Source organism: Phaethon aethereus (assembly GCF_964289735.1).
Source record: "Phaethon aethereus genome assembly, chromosome: Z".
In the NCBI taxonomy this organism is placed as follows: Eukaryota; Metazoa; Chordata; class Aves; order Phaethontiformes; family Phaethontidae; genus Phaethon; species Phaethon aethereus.
Genome location: NC_138577.1, coordinates 55376969 through 55397704, shown reverse-complemented (window position 1 = coordinate 55397704; position 20736 = coordinate 55376969).

The window sequence follows — 20736 nt, the reverse complement described above, 5'->3', positions numbered from 1 at the left end:
ACACCAGTGCATTTACATATATACATATATATACATACATACATACATACATATATAAAATGTGAGGGTAAAATGGTCTGACTCTTTTTGATGAGTTTTTAATTGCTCACTGCAATGGTTTGGGAAAGCCTGTTAGACCTGAGTTTGCCTATTGCTTATTACTTGAAAGGACAACTGAGAGACAGAATTGCGACTTGTACGGCTGAACAAGGATGAAGTGCCAGTTTACCAGGCTGACACAGTGTGATGTATGGGTGAGGGTCAGAGCGTTGTAGCTACTTCTTCCCAAAACTGCGGTCAGGTATACTGCATGGGACAATGCTGGTGTGGAACAGCCCTCTTGGTTTATCTCATCTTTAAATCCACTTTAAATCCACCCTAGGTGAATAGAGTGGTCCTAGAAATTGTGTTGCCCTGGGCAGAAACCTGCTTGCACTTGGACTGTGATCTGCTGCCTGCTGAAGGAATAATCCTGTGGGTTTTACTGGGCTTTAAGTCAGGCTATTGGAAAAGGTTTGTTGAACAAGAAAATGGGAAATTCTAGAGAGTGTTTTTCAAACTACAGCCAAATTGTTGGCCACAACAAGTTAAAATCATGGACCAATCTGCAGCCAAATTTTCCCTCCTAAACTTACCTCAAGTTCAGTTATGAGTTTTAGCTTCATAAGTGCTCTCTCCACATCTAATAGGGCTGGTGGATGAAGTCAGTGTTGCATCCATCTACTGGAGGAAGATGACCACTGAGGAACCTACTGTGTCTGAAAGGGATTTCTGAGGTCACAACAAAGCGTGTAGAAATGCTGCATCATGAGCAGCTCATAGGAGTGGTGTTCCTCTCACTTTTTTTGGCCCCAGTTTGAGTTTTGCATGAAGAGAACACTTAATCCTGCTGGAAAGGGACTGAAGAGTTACAACACCCAGCTAAGGTTTTCATTGTGTGTGAAAGAAAACTTGCTCTAAGGTATAAAAAGGAGAGTAAATTCAAATGAAGTTTGTGGGGTATGCCCTTTGTGCCCCATGTTGGGCGCCAAAAAGGACTGTCATGCTTTAGCCCCAGCTGGCAGCTAAGCCGCACGCAGCCGCTCGCTCAATCCTCCCTCCCCCAGTGGGACGGGGGAGAGAATTGGGAAAAAACTTGTGGGTTGAGATAAAAACAGTTTAATAGGACAGCAAGAGAGAAGGAAACAACAATGATAACAACAGTAATAATACCAACAAAGGAATGTACAAGAACAAGTGATGCCCAATACAGCAATTGCTCACCGCCCGGTGATCGATAGCCCACCCTTGAGCAGCAATTCCTGTCCCCTCGGCTAACTCCAGTTTATGTACTGGGCATGATGTTGTATGGTATGGAATATCTCTCTGGCCAGCCTGGGTCAGCTCTGCTGGCTGTGTCCCCTCCCAGCTTCCAGTGCACCCCCAGCCTGCTCGCTGGCAGGCCAGCACGAGAAGCTGGGCTGTCCTTGCCTGCTCAGCAACAGCTCAAAACATCAGCACGTTGTCAACATTTTCTCATCCCAAATCCAAAACACAGCCTCACGCTAGCTTCTGTGAAGAAAACCAACTATAGCCTGGCTGAAACCAGGGCATGGGGTTACCCAGACCTAAACTGCTGTAAGAGAGTGCAAATTACTACTGTGAGCTTTGCATCCTCTCCTACAAAAACAGTCTACCTTCTTCTCTTTATGTGGAGGGCTAAATACTTCATAAATGCCTTATGAAGCCATTTCCTATTCTCTTATAAATGTTAGTCAGCCCAAGTCCCTGTGGCATGAAGTACAGCTCACCTCTCCCTGCACAGGTAAGGCATGTTTGGGAGCAGAAGTACCTGTAGGTAGGCTGCAGTTCCAGGCCGGTGTTAACGTAATAGCAACGTGATAGGTGGTCTCGGTAGCACTGAGGTGTTCAAATAGCTCTGCAACATATCTGGTTCTCATGTCCTTCCCGATACCTGCTGAAGTCTGATGGTGCTATTTGCTTTCCTTATAGTTTTATTGCCATCAAACACAGGCCTTCTAGGGAGCTTTTATGACAGAACAAATCAGAATGAAGGGAAGACTCCATCCAAACACCACAAGAGAGTAGGAGGGAAGTGCAGCCCAGCTCCTTTTCTTGCTGTTGGAAAGACGCAGATATTATCTCCGCGTGTGCAGGAGCGTGTCACATTAAACCAGGTTCCAGCACACTGGTGTGTTCACGAGTTTGTATACCTTTTGACATTACCAATCCTCAACTAACATAGCTTCATGAGAAACACCTGGTTGGGTTACCTAATGCCAATATTGATTCTGGCCTCACCCTGCCTGCACAGAATAGAGGAATTTTGTATGCCATTTTTTTTTCTTTTTTATGAACATGTTAGTGTACATATTTGTTTTCTTTCCCCTCCCCTCCACCATCCAAGCCTGGGAAGCAACCAGTGAACTGTGTTTCTTTCTTTCTTTTTCTCTTACTGTAGGCATGTTTGTTCATAGTAGCTGCAACCATAGTTCTCACTGACCACTGCCAGTAGGTTAAACACAGACAAAAACCAAAACAAGACAAAACCAAAACCCCAAACTCCTTTGCCCTTCTCAGGCATCTGGGGGGTGAGAGAAGGAGGACTGATTATGAGCTCCTTTAATTCAAAGAGCACATATTGTCAGCTTCAGTAAAGCCAGGGTTTGAAGGAAACAGTAGCCAAATGACATGATCTGTATTTTCAGAGAGGGTGAAACAGGTGGGAAAAAGAGAAGAGGAAGCGTGGTTGAACTGTCGGCATGAGGAAGACAAATGCCGGTTGCTGGAGCGCAGATGCCCAAAGCTTCAGAAAGGAAGCACATGGCATGGCTGCACTTGGAGCCCCATCCCATGGCTATCCCAGTCAATCCAGACCAACTCTCCTGACTCAGTGGCCAGTCCAGCCCCTGAGCTCTCATTTCATGCAACAGGGACTGAGCTCATGGTCTGGCACAGGGCATGTCTGCTCTTGTTGTGAAAATGTTCAACTTCGAATGTCAAATGATGAGGTAATTCTCATTCACAGTTGTTTATTTTACCTTTGAAGGAAGGAGGGGAACAAGACATTGAATAACTCCTATAAAAATTGTCATATATGTAGAAAAAGTTTTCACCACTCCCTACTTCCCTAATGCTAAGTTAGTTTTTTTCAACATTTTATAATCACCTCAAAATAAAAATAATTTTATGTCATTAAAATCTCAAGGTGATAGGTTGTTTAGTATGAACCTGAGATATCTTCTGGTAAGTATTTCATGTTCACATTCATCATAAAATCTCTGCTACATTGTTCAAGCAGTACAAAGAGGTCTTAGTGTAAAACACCCAGATGTTATGGCTTTCCTTTGGGACCAACCAGAGGAGAAAAAAAAGAAAAAAAAAAAAATCCATAGAAAAAGGCTTTTATGTAAGCACAGATTGCTTGCAAAGAGAAAGAGGTATTATTTTCTATAACTAACAGTGCCATTAGTTGGAAGGTATAAAAGAACCACTCAGAAAGTTCCCATTTTCCAGCTACCAGAAAGCTTTTATACTCTCTTGTATGGCCCAGAGATTTTATTTTGTGAAATAACAAGTCCAAGATAGCAACCTGACATGACTTCATCAATGCTTTTAAAAAAGAAAATAAATTTTCTTAAAAATTTTCGAAGCTGTGTAAAAAAGCATTGTGTTTGTTCCCATGATGAGAAACCTAAAATATCCCCAGCAATGAAAAGATGGCAGGAGGAAATAGATGTGCACAGATGAAATAACTAGAATGTAAACATAAAAGAGCTGTCTTCCCCCGCCTACACTAAGGACTGGGCTGGGGACATCAGAATTAAAAACTTACTTGATGGGCTATTGCTTGTGAGTGAGAAGTTCCCTTAGCAGAACTGTCACAGACTCGTAGTTTCTGTAGGTCAGACGAAGGGTGAACCTCAGCAACATGCACTGGTGTACAAGGGCACATGCTAATATGTTATTTTCAGGGTAGTAAAATCATATCAAGAAGGTGGAAAGGAAATTGCAATGAGTTTGGGGAACAAAGACAGTGAGCTTGGGGGCAAAAGACAGCTCTCCTTTGTCAGGTGAAGAAAGAGAATCCCCCATCTACAGCATTGGATAGATGAGTTCATAGAGACTTGGAGACTGGCCAAGGCAATGCATGGTGATGCTAGGAAATAAACTGGGTTTTCATGTTTTATAGTTTAACCATCTTAACCACAAGCCTCATTTTCAACACAGAATGAAAGCAAGGTCTGAAGGACAGGCAGCCAGAATATATCAGAAACACAACTGGCAAGTAAAGTTGGTAAAGGTTAAGAGAAATATATCAGACTTAAAGTTTTACAATAAAAATGTGTGTGATATAGATATACACACACGCTTGACTCTGAGGTGTGGGCTTTCAAAAACAGGGCATTAGAAATGTCTTACATCAGTCTTTGGAAAAACACGACTGTTTAATTGAGAATGGAACTGATTTAAAACAAAGTATACTTCCTCTGGAACCCAGAAGAGCAACATTGCTGACCAGTCTCAAGCACTAGGCTTGTATAAAAGGAAGGTTTTCACTGCATTTTCTTCACTGTTACCTCACAACAGCTCAGGTAATTTCTGGAAGTATCTCAACATAAATGACAGATATCTCTTATGTTTCTGACTGTTATAAATTTCAGCAAGTTTACAGGGCCATTAAAAATGACAAAGTTTTGGACGGAAAACTGTCTTTTAAATTTGGCAGGGGCAGGCAAACCGAGTAAACCTGTTGTAATCTTGACTGCAACTCAACCTACCTGGTGTTCTGCAGAAATTTTAAGTTTTCAATTTGTGCATATATCATTCCTAGTTAATTCCAGGTGTATTATAGCTGCTGACTGTGTCGAGGGGCTACTGCTGAAGAACCAGAGCTAACAACTGTGATAGAGCACATAGGTGGAGACAGATCCTATTTAAACTACTGTCAGATTCCCCAAATCTCCTGCCTTTTGTTTGTATGAAGCACCCACCTTCCAGCCCCTCTGATAGTACAAAAAGGGAAATAGTAATTAAATGAAGTCCTTCTCTTGCCTCTGAGAATCAGACTCAGGTTCTCTGTGGAGGTTTGCCTCTAATGGAGGTTTGCCTTTCTTCTGCCGGCTCCTTCCCACAGGGACATCATACCTTTCATACCATCAACATGGATGTCACACCATCCCTTGCATGCAGTGCAACACTGCAGTCTCAAAAGAATTTTTGTGTCTAGGAGGGATGGATTGATGACACAACTTTGAGGATGTCAATAAAGTACCGTATGGAAATATAGTACAGGATAATTCTGAACTTCCCATGTGGATCTGTTTTCAAGACACCTGTTTATCTACCACACTGGCACTGGCCATTTTGAACAAGATTGCTCTGCTCGTCCCTCCTAAAACCTGAATTATGAAGGGATTATTCCTGGCTCCATAGTTATGAAGACAAATCTTCCCCTTCAGCTCAGAGAATGTTTTTCTTTTCGTGAGCAGCTGTGATTTGTCCCCAGTTTTCTAATACTAGGAAAAAAAAGTCTAAATGCAGGCATTTTTGTCAACCTTATGTTTATAAACCTATAATTCTTATATTATGCAAGCTAACAAAGATTTTAATTCCTTTAAAATCCAAAAGTCAGGCTGTTAATCAGTGTGAGGCACATGTGAATTACTTTATTTCTCCTCATACAGTTGCTGAGACCTGTGAGTTCCTCCTCACAGATCCAGCTGGAAGGAGGATATCTTCAGGGATATCTTTATCTCCCTGCAATAATTCAAATTATTATTGGAACAATCACTGATACAAATGAGATTACTTCCAAGTAAGGTCATTAGCATAAATCAGGACAGTTGCCATAACTGCAATCTGTCCAAGTTCTATACAGCAAAACTAGGAACACAGAGCCATAATGTGCTCTTGACTAGAAGAGACAAACATACATGCAAATGTCTAGCTTTCATCCATCATACTGAAATGTCTGTGTGCTCTGTGTGCCGATGTTTTCAAATTCACCTGATCTCTTCTTTCTTCTTAGATTCCCCATCACTAACCCCCTGTTGTAGCTGAAGCCAAAGTTTTGGAGCAAATCAGAGGAGTGTGTCTGATATAATGTCAGTATATAATGAAAGCAGGACTCTATATTTTGTCAAACTTGTAAAGTTTGGTCACTTTTTACTTTTCCTTATTGTTTTGATTTACCTGTCTACTCTTTCACTGTTTAATGTAACTGATTTTCAGAAACTATTTAGCCGATAAAAATATTTACAGAGAATATTTGAAGCACTTGAAATAAAACTTGTATGTGTTCAAAAATCCTTTAATAGTGGGGAGAGATGTAACCACAGCCATGTTCAAAAAAGACCACAAATCCCTTGTTTTCAGTACCACAGAAAATTATGCACAGCAGGCAGAAAACAACACAGGCTTTTTTGACTTCTTACCAGGAATAACTACAGTAGGAAACAAAATTGCATATATGTGTATCTACACACATATAATTGAACGAGCCTATGTGAAAGCTAGAAAAATTTTGTTGTTGTGGTTTAACAAGAAAGTGTTTTCTAGAGGGTAGCTTTACTGGACTTGTTTGCAGCATTGAAGCAGTGTAAGTTTATCAGTGTTCATTAAACATAATACTAAATTAAAGGTCTTTATTAACTGAAGCTCAGAATAGTTCATGTAGGGTTCGTGGTTATGCTGATGTCTACGCTCTTTAATTCAGACGAGAGAAATAAATGCAGTCACTGGTCACAGGAAAAGAAAGCTGAAAGTTATGTCCAAGTGTTGTTTACTTCTTATTGTGTAAAAACAGGCACAAATGTTGGGGCAGCATTAGCTCTGTCTGTAAACACTTCCCAATCTATTTCAGGAATTTTTGCATTATTTTTCTAATTTGAGAATATAAGGGAGAAAATTCTGGGTGTGCTTGAAAGGCAAAACTGAACCAAATCAAATATTACTTCATCGATAGGCCACCATGACTCAGGGGGATTACAACAAAACCCGTTTTTGCACTTGCTTCTGAGTGATGCAATAGCTGCATCTAAGCAACATGATCTTAATTTTAAACTGCCCTACTCCCAAGTGAAAGCATCCAAATTTACTCCCTTGATCTATAGGTCCAACCCAGGTGTTTGTCAGGTCAATGCATGTTTTTCCCAATGCTGGTAATTCACATGAAGGTGTCCTCTAGTCTCTTCATTTTACTTCTGTTGGCCTCCTGACATCTTCCAGCATCCTAACCGTATGCCCTGTTCACTGAAATAGATTGGAATTCACATTTTTTTTTTTTCTTAATTACCTAGATCTCCTGAAAAAGATTCTTTATTTGATAGTCTGCAACTTCCAGATATCTTTTAAGGGACGGCGTGGCCTGTCAGCAAAGAGAGGATAAGAAAGCACTGCCTGCTCCTGTTATGCTGGTCGGAACATTATTGTCTATTGTGTCCCACTTAAGCAGGAAAAGGAAAAGAGGAAAAAGCAAGAGGAAGAGGAAGAGGGGAAAAAAGGGAAAAATAAATGTGAAGTATGTAACAGCTAGCAATTTGATCCAGATTGCAGTGATTTAAAAAGCAAGGATTTTCAAGTATCTTGCTGTTAGAAACAAAGATGAGAGGCAGCATGAGCACGCAAAGGCGTCTGCTAAAGGGCATCAGACTATCAGCTTTCTGAAATATGAAACTTTCAGCACTTTGCAGAGAGACAGCATTTTGAGGACTGGACAGAGGTTTCCATTCTCTAGTAAGGAAAAACAGAGTCTTTTTCAAGCCAGGCATGCAAATAAAAATACTTATTTCCTCAGCTGTATGGTATTTTCTTAATAGTTTTAATGAAGTTGTTAATTTCAGCAAACACAGTAACCATAACACACCCCCCCCCCCAAACAAAAACGAAAACCGAAACCAACAGCTGGTGAAATGAGGTGAATAAAACCTGTAAAACTAATAATACAAACTTTGCTCGCTCTTACTCTACGGACTTAAAGAAGCAAATCAGTCTCAGGACATAATAGGAAGTTAAGATAATAGCAAACTTTCTATGCTTGGTATCAAGAGAGTGAAAGATTTAACTAGCAGGCTGTTTATTTAAAAAGCTAAATTCCACCAACTGTTTGGGGTTTTTTTTTCCCCCCACTGGTTTGTGGGGTTTTTGTACTTGTGTTCACAAAAACAAAAATACCAAAGAAAATAGAGTAATGTGAAGTTCCTTCAGTGACTGTGAGACTGCAAAGCTGTGCTCTTCTCCATGATCTCCCCAAATGTCATAAGCCAATCTTAGTGACCACAAACACCTTGGCATTATCTGGCATTTCACCACTAATGTAATGTTGTGGCCTAGACATCAAGGATAGATGGCAAAATCTTCCTGAGCCATACCTGGCCCAAATTAAATTCCCCACTGAATGCATTTTGTTCTTGCTTAATTCAGTCAAGGCTGTGCTTTTTGAAAAGTTATCCTCTGATTCAAACTCAGATTGCTGGGATGGATTCCAGGGGCCTGAGCTGGGCCAGAGAACAGTGCCTTTTGCTATATGCTCTAGCACCCTTTACTCTCCATTCTCTAAAGAAAAGAAGAGAAAAAGAAAATTAAAAAACCTCTGAAATTGTTAACATATGAAAGATAAGAACCCTGAGCCAAACCGTCAATCTAGTTCTTCCTTTGTTAATTATAAAGCATTGGAATAGCTGGCACAAATATCTTGGCTAAACATGCAAACTGTAAGTCCTATGATAGATAATGTTCTTATACTAGCCAACACAGTCATGTGTCCCATACCACTGTATATATTCCATAGCTGTTTCCTTCCTGCTAGATGTGCCTTTTTGCAATAAGGATGTCCTTTATCCAAAGTGCATTGTTAACATTAAACATATTTTTACAATATCCACATGACCAAGTATAATTAGCATTGTATCCCAAGGGGCTGAATTCTAGAATTTAATTTATTTCTTTTTGTTATACCACTACTTTTTTACAGCTGTTTCATCATTACCAAGTAGAGTTTGTTTAAAAATATTAAGGGATGTTCTGGATGGCTGTTGCAATCAACACAAGGCAACATCGTGGAAGCAAATAATTTGTTTGCTTCAAACAATGAGAGATTTAGCTTTTCCAGACTTGGGTCCTTCTAGGTTATGATTTGTCAGTTTTTATTTTTTTTCCTCTAGCCATCGTTGACCAGTACAAGAGCTCATGAAAAGCAGCAGCATTCCTGAGAAATCCCATCTGCCTTATTGCTGTACTAGCACTTGGAGAAGTGGGCTTTTATGTTCTGCGGTTGGAATCAGCCACAGGCATGGTTTTGGGGTATGACAGTTTATGAGTATTTCTGAAACAGTGGAATGCTATAAAAATAAACAAAACCAAAAAAAGGCCTAGAAGTTGAATTTTATCATTGTATGAAATAACACTTGAAGCTCTGTTTTGTGTTTTGTGCAAGACTGACTTTTTCAAAGCTCTCCAGGCTGAGCTATAGTTGATGAGATATAGGCAGCCTGCTTTGAATAACAGATGAAAGAACAAACCGTGCTTCCCTTGCTCCTTGTCTGTGCTAGAGCTAGGATTCAGAGTCTTAGTCAATCATTGATTTGTTTGGAAGTGAGGGAAGTAGAAATGAGTCAAAGCTCTTAAATACCTTTGAAAATTAGCTAAAGCCCTCTTTTTGATGGAGAATCTGATTCAGTGCGGAGATTTGATGCAGGCAGTGTGGAGCCTGCTCTTCAGGGTAGCTCAGGTTTTACCGATCCCATAACTCTCTATTTTGTACACTATTACAAAACAAACCCTGACCTCTCTCTTCCATAAACAGAGCTGTGTTTTTCCTTCTGAGCAGAGCTGACATTTTACTGTCCCCCACTTTGCTATGTGACACAGTCCCAACCTATCGATCTAGTTCCATGAACATGCAATGTTAGACCCTGAATGTTGTGAACACTGTTAATGAAATAGAGTTTGTTATGCTGGGAGTTGCCCTTAAGAGTGGGACTGTTCTCACTCGGCTCTCTTGTGAGCTTTAAGTTGTGGGTCTAGCCAGCAGAGGAGTTACTCCTTCTCAGTAAGTTCACCCTTGTGATTTGAGAAAGAGTGTCAACAGCAGAGAAATGAGGAGTGTACCTCCATATTAATTTTCTTTTTTTTTTTTTTTTAATTTCAAGAGCTAGAGGCAGCCCCTGCTGTGTCTTAGAGCTGTCTAACTCCATACATCCCACAAACAGCAGGAATGAGTGGATCGTTTGAGATCAATACATTCTGCCTACGCTTACTCCTGGCACCTGTATTGCCCTTTTCCCCCCAGACTTTTACTCATGACAGAAATCCTACATGAAAAGAGAAAACAGCAGCCGAAGCAGGCTGGGGCCAGTGCGGCTGCTGTGAGGCACTGTGAGTGTTGCCTCACCTGTTTTCTTGTACTCAGTGCATGGGAGTAGGGAAAGTGGATAGAAATATATACAAGCTCCTGTGTGGCAAGCAGGCCCCAGGGAAACCCTTCAACCCACGTATTTCAGTCCACATTTCTGCCTAGTGTGACACAAAGAATTTACCTTCTGTTCCAGAAAAGCTGAAAAACTATCTGTGGCTGAGCTAGGCTCTATCCGCTCTACCCATCTGCAAAAACAAAAGTTCAGGCTTCCACTAAGATATCTAGATGCTTGACTTCTCCTCACAAAGCTCTGGATTTAGCCTTAATTGATGTATGCATGTCTGCCAGACAGGTGAAAGAATACTTTGAGTTTATGAAGGGGCTCACCCCTGTGCTAAAAAAACAAGAATGGTGGCATATCTTGTAAATTTTTGTCATTACTTAATAAGGAACTGGTTTAGATCCATAAGGAATGTATTTCATGTTAAAAAACAAATTAAAAAAAGACAAAACAAACAACAAAAAACAAGCTCTCTTTATTGGAGGAGTAGCTGATGAGTATATTCTGGCTTCATTTTGCAGTGCAGACACAAAGGAATGGATGCATACTTGGAAGATGACAGAGGTGCCTCTGGTGTGGAAGAAAAAGCCGTATGGAAAATATTCTTTCTTCAGTGCTTTAAATGGAACAACTTTATTTTCTGAAGCAATGGTAAGTGCTTAGCAGGTTCTGAGGACATTTAGGGTGTATAGGTGAAGTGCACATCCATGCAGGGTGCTTTAAACTAGATTAAATTGTCTGCAGAAATGTACAAGAAAATACAGCTCTCCTGGGTGCCACCAAGACTGTCTACATTCCTAGAAAACTTGTGTTTGAACAGGACAGGAAAACAGAATAAATATCCAAAATCTGAAGGGAATCGTCTTTCAGATCTTTAACAGAGGACTAGATTCAGACTGAGAACTACAGACTCAGCCTCTCCCAATTCAATCCCTTCTTTTGAAAGAATTACAGCAATAATGTTATGAAAAACATTTACAGGGCTGGGAAGCAGAGTATAAACCTAACCCTGGCCTTTGTGGAAGTCATAAGGCTCTGTTTTTCTCTTGTTGCTGTGCTTGGAAACCGGGATGTAACTGAACTGCTTGAAACATCCAGAGTTGAGAGAGGAAGTAGTGTAGCATGAAGATAAGAATGAGAACCTTCATCCCAGCTGTTAAGGGTGGTATCAAGGGGTCAGCATTTTAAAGAAGAGCAAAGAATTAAAGAGCTTCAGAGGTGAATAAGAATTGAAACACTGAAATGTTCAAATAAAAATCATTTAAATTTGTTTTATTGGAGTTTTCTCTTTGATTGCTGCCCCTAGATTTCAAGGAAAAGCAGTGAGCCCTTCTGCCAGGAGGAAGAAAGTAGAATTGGAGAGGAAATCAAGAAGATCTGTAGTCATAGGGAGTTTCATTAGAGGTTTTAAGCACATGGGAAATCCAGGGAAGGTGGTACATGGATTGACCAGACTTAAAGGTTAATTTGCAGCAAAATCCCACAGTTGCTGGTATGACAGTCAAGAATGGAGACAGACGAAGCTGAATATCTGGTGTCATGGCAAAAATAAGAGAACACAGTCAATTGTGCGTCATTCTTTTATGGACACAGCTGTAACCGGGTTGAACACTCAGCTTTACTGTCCTCTGTTGCTCTAGGTGTGCACACACTATCCACATCAACTCAGTTCTTCAGTGAAGCCCTGTTATATGCTACAATAAAGTGCACCCGCAGAGCTTCATTTATCACTATGGTGATGATTCATCTTAATAGGATACAAGTGCAGAATGCCACCTGCAGAGAATTGTTTCATTTATAAAATACTGTAAGTGATTGTGTGAAATCTAGGAGGGAAAACATCTGTTCAAGTTCCTCTTTGATTGCTATGAAGGACATCGCTGCTGTTGCAAGGCAGATTCCATTAAGAAAAGGTCATGGGGAGCTCTCCATAGGGAGAGACTACGCTATCTACAATACAGAGAGTCTACAGTTCTCTGCAGTAGGGTTGGATCCCCACAAAATAGTCAGAGGCTGATATGGTAGACTGTGATAAAAAAAGTGACCTTGCATTTCCTTTTGCTGTCTCTTCTCTTTTAAGCACAAAGAACAAGCATATAGCCCATGGAACTTCTATCATCTCTGGTTTTGCATTGTATCAATGATAAGGGTGTTTACTTCAGTTTTTAGGCTTCTTTAGTTCTTTAACTGGAGAGTTTAATCCACAGAGCAGTTCTGTTATCTCTGGCAAAGCTGGGCTTATAAATATGACAGTTAAAGAATTAATTCCAACAACAGCATAAGGCTGAAAATTAAATAGCTTGCAAAATGGCACATACTTCTAACAGTATGAAGATCTGACTGGCTGACATGCTGTATGGTGCCTTTTTAGGAAACCTTTCCTGGAGTCTTTAGAAAAGGGATCTGTTAGGACAAGTCTACTCTTTTCATTTGAAATACTCCCTTGGAGATACTAGAACAGTGTTATGTAAACACATCCACATGCATCCAGCAGTGCAGGAAAGCATGATGAAATAGATCTGAATAAATATAATGCAGTCAATTATTGGTGTTAGAGTAGAAATTAAGGATCCCAGTGAGGGTCTGGTCCTCTCTGTCAAGTCCACTACTTGCACATAGAATTATTTTCCCAACAGTTTTGTGGTCTTGCGCAAAAGGATTCAAAGAAGGGATTTTTTGGGATCACTTTCCATGCTGACAAATAGAACCCTCTATATCACTTACAGATGGGAGGGAAAGACTGATGTGCGTAAAAATTCTTTTGTTTTCTTCCAGTCATGGGAGCTGGATAGTCGAAGATATCACCTCTCCTGGCAGACTTTGTGGGTTTGTTTTGGGTTTTTTTTCTGTTTTAAACTGCCACAGCTACAAAGAGTAGCACATTTGCAATGTTCATAAACATGACAATGCAAGGAGTATTAGGAGAAAAGGAGATCATCCCACATGACCAAGGCAAGCCACCATGGCCCAGGGGCATATCAAACACCAAATCTAAGTTCTTTTTAGTACCAGTGTATTACCTTGCCACTTAGATCATCAGGCTTCATGAAGCACCCCAGTGAGCTCTAAATATGGTTTCTGATACAAATTAAAGTCTAATGGTAGTGTTCCTAGAAGTTCCTAATAGATCAAGGTGCTGAAGCTTCAGGGACACTTAAATGAACAGGTGTAGCAATGTGTTTGCGTGTATTATCTCTCAGCAATAAAATGTGGACCTGAGTCACATATGGTTAACAGCTCAGAAGTCAGTTAACAACAGATCTTGCCCAATTTCAGAAAAAAATCCTATGGGAGTCTAATTACTAAAAGGACTAGAAGTTTTAATAAAAGTCAGATGTTCCACAAAGAGACATGCGTAACCAACCACAGATGGAGACAATATGGTCTACTTGAGAACATCCATTTCAAGAACAGAGAGAGAAGAGGTCTAGTAATGGTGATGCCATATTTTTGATCATGGACAAGCTATTTTGTCTTTTTGTCTCCTCTGAGTACTTCTCTCAAGTATTCCCTATTTGGACAGCTGGCTGTAACAGCCAAGAAACACTGTCTGTTATTCCAGGAGTTTGAGACAACACAAGACCGTTGTGGTGACCTGATCTCACATCCTACAAAACGAGTCACAGAGATGCCTGTGATTTCTCCAGTAACCTTCTTTTGGGGTTGGAGCACATTCTTTAGCCTACATCCAGCGTGCCTCCCAAACCTCTTGAGGACTCTAACTGTAGACAGGATTTTACCCTGAATATTCAAATAAGGATTTATCTAGTAGAGGCACATCATGTGTTGCTCCAATGGTTAACCACCTTCCCTTAATAATGTAATTAATACTTCTTGTCTGAATCTGTCTAGCTTTGCCTGTTGAATCTTGTTAGGCCTTTATCAGAGAGATTAAAGAACTATCTTGTATTAGAAGTCATGTCTTCTTTCACATAACTAGTGTTCAAATCATCTCTCAATCTTCTTTTTCTTGAACTACATGTATCAGAGCTCCTCCAGCTTTTCATGTAGGCTAATGCATACACCACAACTGGAGTTCGGAGATTATATTGGTCTGTCAATAACAGCTTTTCAAACTGTACATTGTCCAGGCTGTTTGGCCTATAATGTTGACTGCGATCTTTAGACTCTCCATCCTAGCAATAATGAACAACCTAAATGAACATTGAGGCAATATTATTACTAAGACATGTGGCTAACAACCCCAAGATGTGCAGGGTAGATACAGCTGAGTGAAACATTTTGGCACGAGACTGAAATATATTGGGGTGAGATATTCCAGTATATTGTTCAGAGGGAGGGGGAGTACAGATTGACTTTTTAAAGCCTCTGTGGTCCATGTTATTCATCTTTTTGAGTTGTGTGAAGCTATACATTTGCAGAGGAATACATCAGATAAGTACAGACTATTTGCTGCTGGCATGCACTCAGCTCCCTTGTAAAGCACAGCACACAAATTGTTTCCTTGTTGGAAGCCCTGGATAGCCCAGCAGTATTATTTATCTTCAAGAAATATAAGTGAGAAGTGGCCAAGCACTTCCTCTGGGTACTTTGATCTTTTAACTTTGAACAAAAACTTCTGGAAGTCCGTATAAGACACCAGAACTCGGGACTCTGAAGTAAGTCAAGAAGTCTTCACAGGAAGCAAATATGGACTAAAGTATCCTAAATGACTGTTACATCATTCCACTTACTTGTTTATCGTTCCATTTTCTTTTGCCATAGCTTAATAGTAGCAAAAGGACTAGGAGAGGATTCCAAACAGTAGCAGATATCATAGTTCTTGCATTGTCTGCTGGTTTTTCTGCAACTTTTATGTATGGAAACATGTAATCAACAGGTCGGACTAATGTCAAAGGAATGATGGTAGTTTGTTCAGATGCAGGAAATAACTTGGTTACTTTGAAGTGCAGCTAACCGCAAACCCCACTTTTAAGCAGTGAAGACTTCTCTATTTTTTTTTAAATCCTAAGTTGCAGTATCTTGTATATCAACTTGTCCTAAATCCTGGAATTTCAATAGCTATTGGAAAAGTTTTTTAGGCAGGTCCTGGAGTGATTTACACTGATTTCAGAACCTAAAAACCTCACCTGTTCAGCTGCATAAGATTTTTGCAGAAGCTGAGGTATGTTAGTAATCAGACCTCAAAGAGAGAAAAAAAATAGAGCAGTTGTTGCTTAACACAAAGAGGTAGACATAGCTTCCCTATTCAAGGAGGAAAGGAAGAGTTTGAGATGCTCTACCTTTCTTCTTGTTCCTGTCTATTTTTGGTATGACTGTTCATTTCCTTGTACCAACCTTCAATTATTATATCTGACTCTGCATTGTCTGGGCTACATTTTCACGAATGCTTGGCTCCATAGGCCAAGGAAATGTATAAAGCTGCCCAGTATACAACTCCAAGCCATTGTCACTGGAGCAGTTCAGTTCTTTGTTCTGTGGTGTCTTAGTTAAGCGCAAAATAGTCAAAATGGGTTTTATTTGTAGCTTTCTCTGTAATCACTGCCTTGCGTCAACATTTCAGCCTCAAGCCAGCAGAAAAATTTCCAAGTACTCTGTGTCTATCTGTCTTTTTGTGTGTCAGTTTGCGCTCTTCTCTTATGACTTTCAGGACCCATTGGCCAATTTCAAGTCTACTTGACAAAGAGAGTAGGAGTTCTTGCAGATGCAGAGTACTTAAAAATTGTATGAAGTTGGGCAGCTGGAGAAAGCAATCGAGTATGATAAATGCCATCTTCAAAGCTTCAGTAAATATTTTTCTTAGGTGTCAGAAAAAATCCCAGAAAACAGTTTCCATACATAACCCAACTGCAGGAAAACCTTTAGCTGGAGCCTGCATGTTATTAGATATCAGGAAATATCTGAATAAGCAAGATTTCATCAGCCCTGCTTAGGAGATGTTATTTTATGTTAATTTGTTTAATGTCCTTTTATTCTACCTCCCCGCCCCCCGCCATAGGCCCCAAACTGTGATGAGGTATGTATCTTGTCTACAAAGGAGATACAAAACAAGCCCTCAGTTTTGGTAAGGACTCAGAGAATCCCTTACACTTCTCTAAACCTGTGAGAAAAATTCAGCTACTTTGTTGAGCAAGTTTTCTTTAAAGGAGTTTTCTTTAGATTCGTCGGAGGAAGTGTTTGCCTAATTTATGTCAATGGTTGTCATCTTCACTTGCTCTCACAGCTTGTTCCAGAGCTGGCATAAATCAGTCCTACTAAGGCTGGTAGGCATTTGATCTTAGGATCACAGAATCATAGAAACTTTGTGTTGAAAGGGACCTTTTAAGGTCATCTAGTCCAACCCCCCTGCAATGAGCAGGGACAGCTTCAACTAGATCAGGTTGCTCAGAGCCCTGTCCAACCTGACCTGGAATGCTTCCAGGGATGAGGCATCTACCACCTCTCTGGGCAACCTGTGCCAGTGTTTCACCACCCTCATTGGGAAAAATTTCTTCTTTCTATCTAGTCTAAATCTACCCTCTTTCAGATTAAAACCATTACCCCTTGTTCTATTGCAACAGGCCCTGCTAAAAAGTCTGTCCCCATCTTTCTTATAGGCCCCTTCTTATAGTACTTGGAGGCTGCAAGAAGGTCTTCCTGAAGCCTTCTCCAGGCTTTCCCCAACTCTCTCAGCTTTTCCTCACAGGAGAGGTGTTCCATCCCTCTGATCATTTTTGTGGCCCTCCTCTGGACCCGCTCCCACAGGTCCATGTCTCTCCTGTGCTGAGGGCTCCAGAGCTGGGTGCAGGACTCCAGGTGGGGTCTCACCAGAGCAGAGTAGAGAGACAGAATCACCTCCCTCGACCTGCTGGCCATGCTTCTTTTCATGCAGCCCAGGATACAGTTGGCCTTCTGGGCTACGAGTGCACACTGCAGGCTCATGTCCAGCTTTTCATCCACCAGTACCCCCAAGTCCTTCTCGGCAGGGCTGCCCTCGATCCCTTCATCCCCCAACCTGTACTGATAGTGGGGGTTGCTCCGATCCAGGTGCAGGACCCTGCACTTGGCCTTGTTGAACACCATGAAGTGAAGACACTTGCATGGTACCTGTTGCACCCTTGCCACTATTTTCCCTCTGACTTGGTGGTACAGTGACATAAGGTTGCTGGTAAACAGCTAAGTGACGTTTGTTCCGTGACAGTAATAGAGAAAGCTTGAAGCAGATGTCACAGGTCAAACAAGTTTTCAGAGCAATGAAGCCTTCTGAACACCATGTCAGCCTGCTCTTCTTTATGGCCGCCTGCTTTCCTCCCTGTTTTGCATGTTGTCAGAACAGTTCTGAAGCAAATACACAGATAATATAAAGTTACCAATAAATCAGTTAATGTTGTTACATGATTCAGCACACGAGCTGACATTTTCCTCTTTGCTTTCATCATGACATAGGCTATTTTCAGAAGTTCCAGATCAGAAATGGATCCACGTGTCCTTAACACCTCAGAGAAAAGTTTGATTTCCCATTGTGTGCAGTACTTTCCATGGGTCAAAAAATCTCAGGCAAGCTCCTGGTACAAGTTATTTGCAAAACCTCTTTGTAACAGATACCTAGTTTTTGAGACTGTAAATGAATGGGTTTACTACTCATCTTCTCTCTGATCAGATGGAGGAAAAGAGTCTGTGGCTGTTTGCCTGCCTGTCATATGCCTGGTTATGCTAGAATAGTGAAAGAAGACAAATTTTGCTTCATAAATTGTGTTGTAACTGACTATTCAGGAGAGATCCATAACTGGAGAGATCAAGTGAAATACTGTGCCGTCTGTGACACTGGCCCGCGGGAATTACAAAAGTGCTTCTACCGAAGAACTCTGTTCGACACAAAAAAAAGAAGCAGTTTGAAATGTGAGCTCTGAAATCTCCCATGTGTTCCATAAAACTGATCCTCTTTGACTGTACACTCTTCAAGACTGGTAGGCTTGTTTAGCACATATGCTACCCAGCACAGTGTTTTTTTGGGTAACCATTGCTGCAGTGTCTCTGCGCAGTAAGCACATAATATATGCACATACAAATACAAAAAGCCACTAGCATAACATAGTACTCTACATCATGATTCTAAGCATGAAGAAGTCTGAAGCACCTTGCGGGATCTCTTCCCTTTGTCATCCCTAAATCACAACACTCTACCTCTAAATACCGACAGAGAATTGCTTCTGCAAGAAGCTTTTCTTTTCCTAACCTGCCACAGAGATACTGCCATGGACTTCTATGGTCAGCTGCAGTTTCTTGCTTACCCAGATGCATCTCTGGCAAGCCACTGAGCACTACATTGTTGGCCCAAGGATTTCGTTTCTTTCAGTCCAGTCCAGAAGTGGAGAGACCTAGGTTTTGAGAACTGAGAACTGTGTTTTACTATGATTTGCCTGTGTGTGTAGCAGTGCTGCACCAACCCTTTCTACGAAAATTCCTCTTTCTTCTTCCTTGCTAAAGCTCAAATAAGAGTGACAGAGCTGAGAAAGCAATGAAGATGAAACAGTCCCCTACTTTATTGCCAGAATAGCTGACAGATTAACTCTTGCCATTTCTTCTGTTATGAAGAACATACATTTCTAAAGCAAATTATTGTCTGACAGTGGGGTTCCATTAATAAGGAAAAGCAAAGGACAGGTTAAAATCACATCTAGATACATGGGAAAAAGAAAGATCAAAAATATAGCTACAAGAAGATGAAAGAGCTACTGAAACTTGGGTTAGCATTTTGCAGAAAATGTGCACTCTATCATTTTGTGGGCAAGTATTCTTATGTGTTACAGTTCTGAAGAAACACACTGGGAGTGGAAACAGACTCCTGTAATAACTGAGAATGACAGAGTCTTTCCTTATGCTGCTTATGGTGAAGGACTTTAAAGAGCTGCTTTCCAAGTAAAATCATTAAAGCCAAAGAAGCTGAAAGCATTAGCGTAATTTATGGTTAATTCCAAACAGGATCTCCCCTTAAAGAATGAAAAGTAAACGGAGTCCACCTGTTCCTAGACTAGTGAAAAAGCACAAGGTGCTCACTATAATCTAAACCAGTGGATGGTAACTCCTCAGTCACTCCATTAGCTGACACTCCTGCTAAGGGAGCAAAAATTTTTCCTGTCGTTGCTTACCTTGCACTTGATTGGGGAATATTTGGTTTGGAAGATGGGTTTCGGCTCCTTGCTTGTTGAATTCCTGCTTGTTCACACGCCTCTTGTTTTGCACAGCCCAGTCCTTTGTCCTCCTCTGGTAGCAGGCTTACCAGATGCCTGTGGCAAAGTGCTCAGAGGCTGAAACGTGCTGCTAGCAGACCGGGCTATCAAGCCAGCATTTCTGTTTCTGGCTAGGGATCTCCGCACTGTGCAGCTGAGGCAGATGCAATAGACTCCTTTTGCATTGTTCATCATGAATACGAAGAATAACAGAAGAAAAGAATTATTATGAAAGAAAAAAGATTAGTGTATTATTCACTTGCTTAGACTCCCTAAGGACTACTTTAAGTTTACTTGGCCTAAACACTTTGTGCCAGTGCAGGCTGACAAAGCAACTGACAAAAAAAAAAAAAAAGAAAAAAAGAAAAAAAAAGAGAAAGTTAGAGAATGGATACCATCTAGTGGTACCACCAATAAAATAGTGGATTTGGCAGCTGCTTCATTTGCCCATGGCTGTTTTCCTTTTAGGCTCCTAGTTCTTTGATAGACTTCTTGATCTCATTCATATTTGTCACTGTATTTCTGCAAGGATGGCCTTTTAGTTGGACACTGCTGGAGAACACAGCAGGCAGTGCTAAACTGAACCTTTAAGCTCCCAAATTTCTGTTACATGTTGATCACTCAACCCCTCTCTGGAGAAGGTGTACCTTCTTAGGGGACTGAAAAATGGTGTGGAAGAGAATTAGAGCCTCAGAAGAAAACAATACACAGACTTTGTTTTCAGCCAATGATCTAGTCTGTAGTGTTGAAGAGATGTATTTCAGCTGGCATGTCCCACCTTTCCTCTTTCCAACACGCCTGAGCATAGGGTCCTTCTCTCTGACAAGGGGCACAGGCTCGACCCAAATCATGCCGAGGTCAGTGAGGGCTTTTGCTTTGGCTAAAAGGGATTAATCTTTAGACCGATCACTGTAGGCTCTTACTCTGAACGCCCTGCTCACTCTGAGGAGTACTTACTTCTGCAGAAGGGTGCAGCACCTTTGATGACAAAGTTTTCACCTGTCTGATGGGAGTTGATGCCCTATATCACCTGCTTAGGCAGTATTTTTCTTGCTGTCAGTCGTGGGATTGCAGAACATGCAGACATACGCAAATCAGCTCTTACCTAATTGGTTAGGCACTAGGAAGTCGTAAAATTACCTCACACT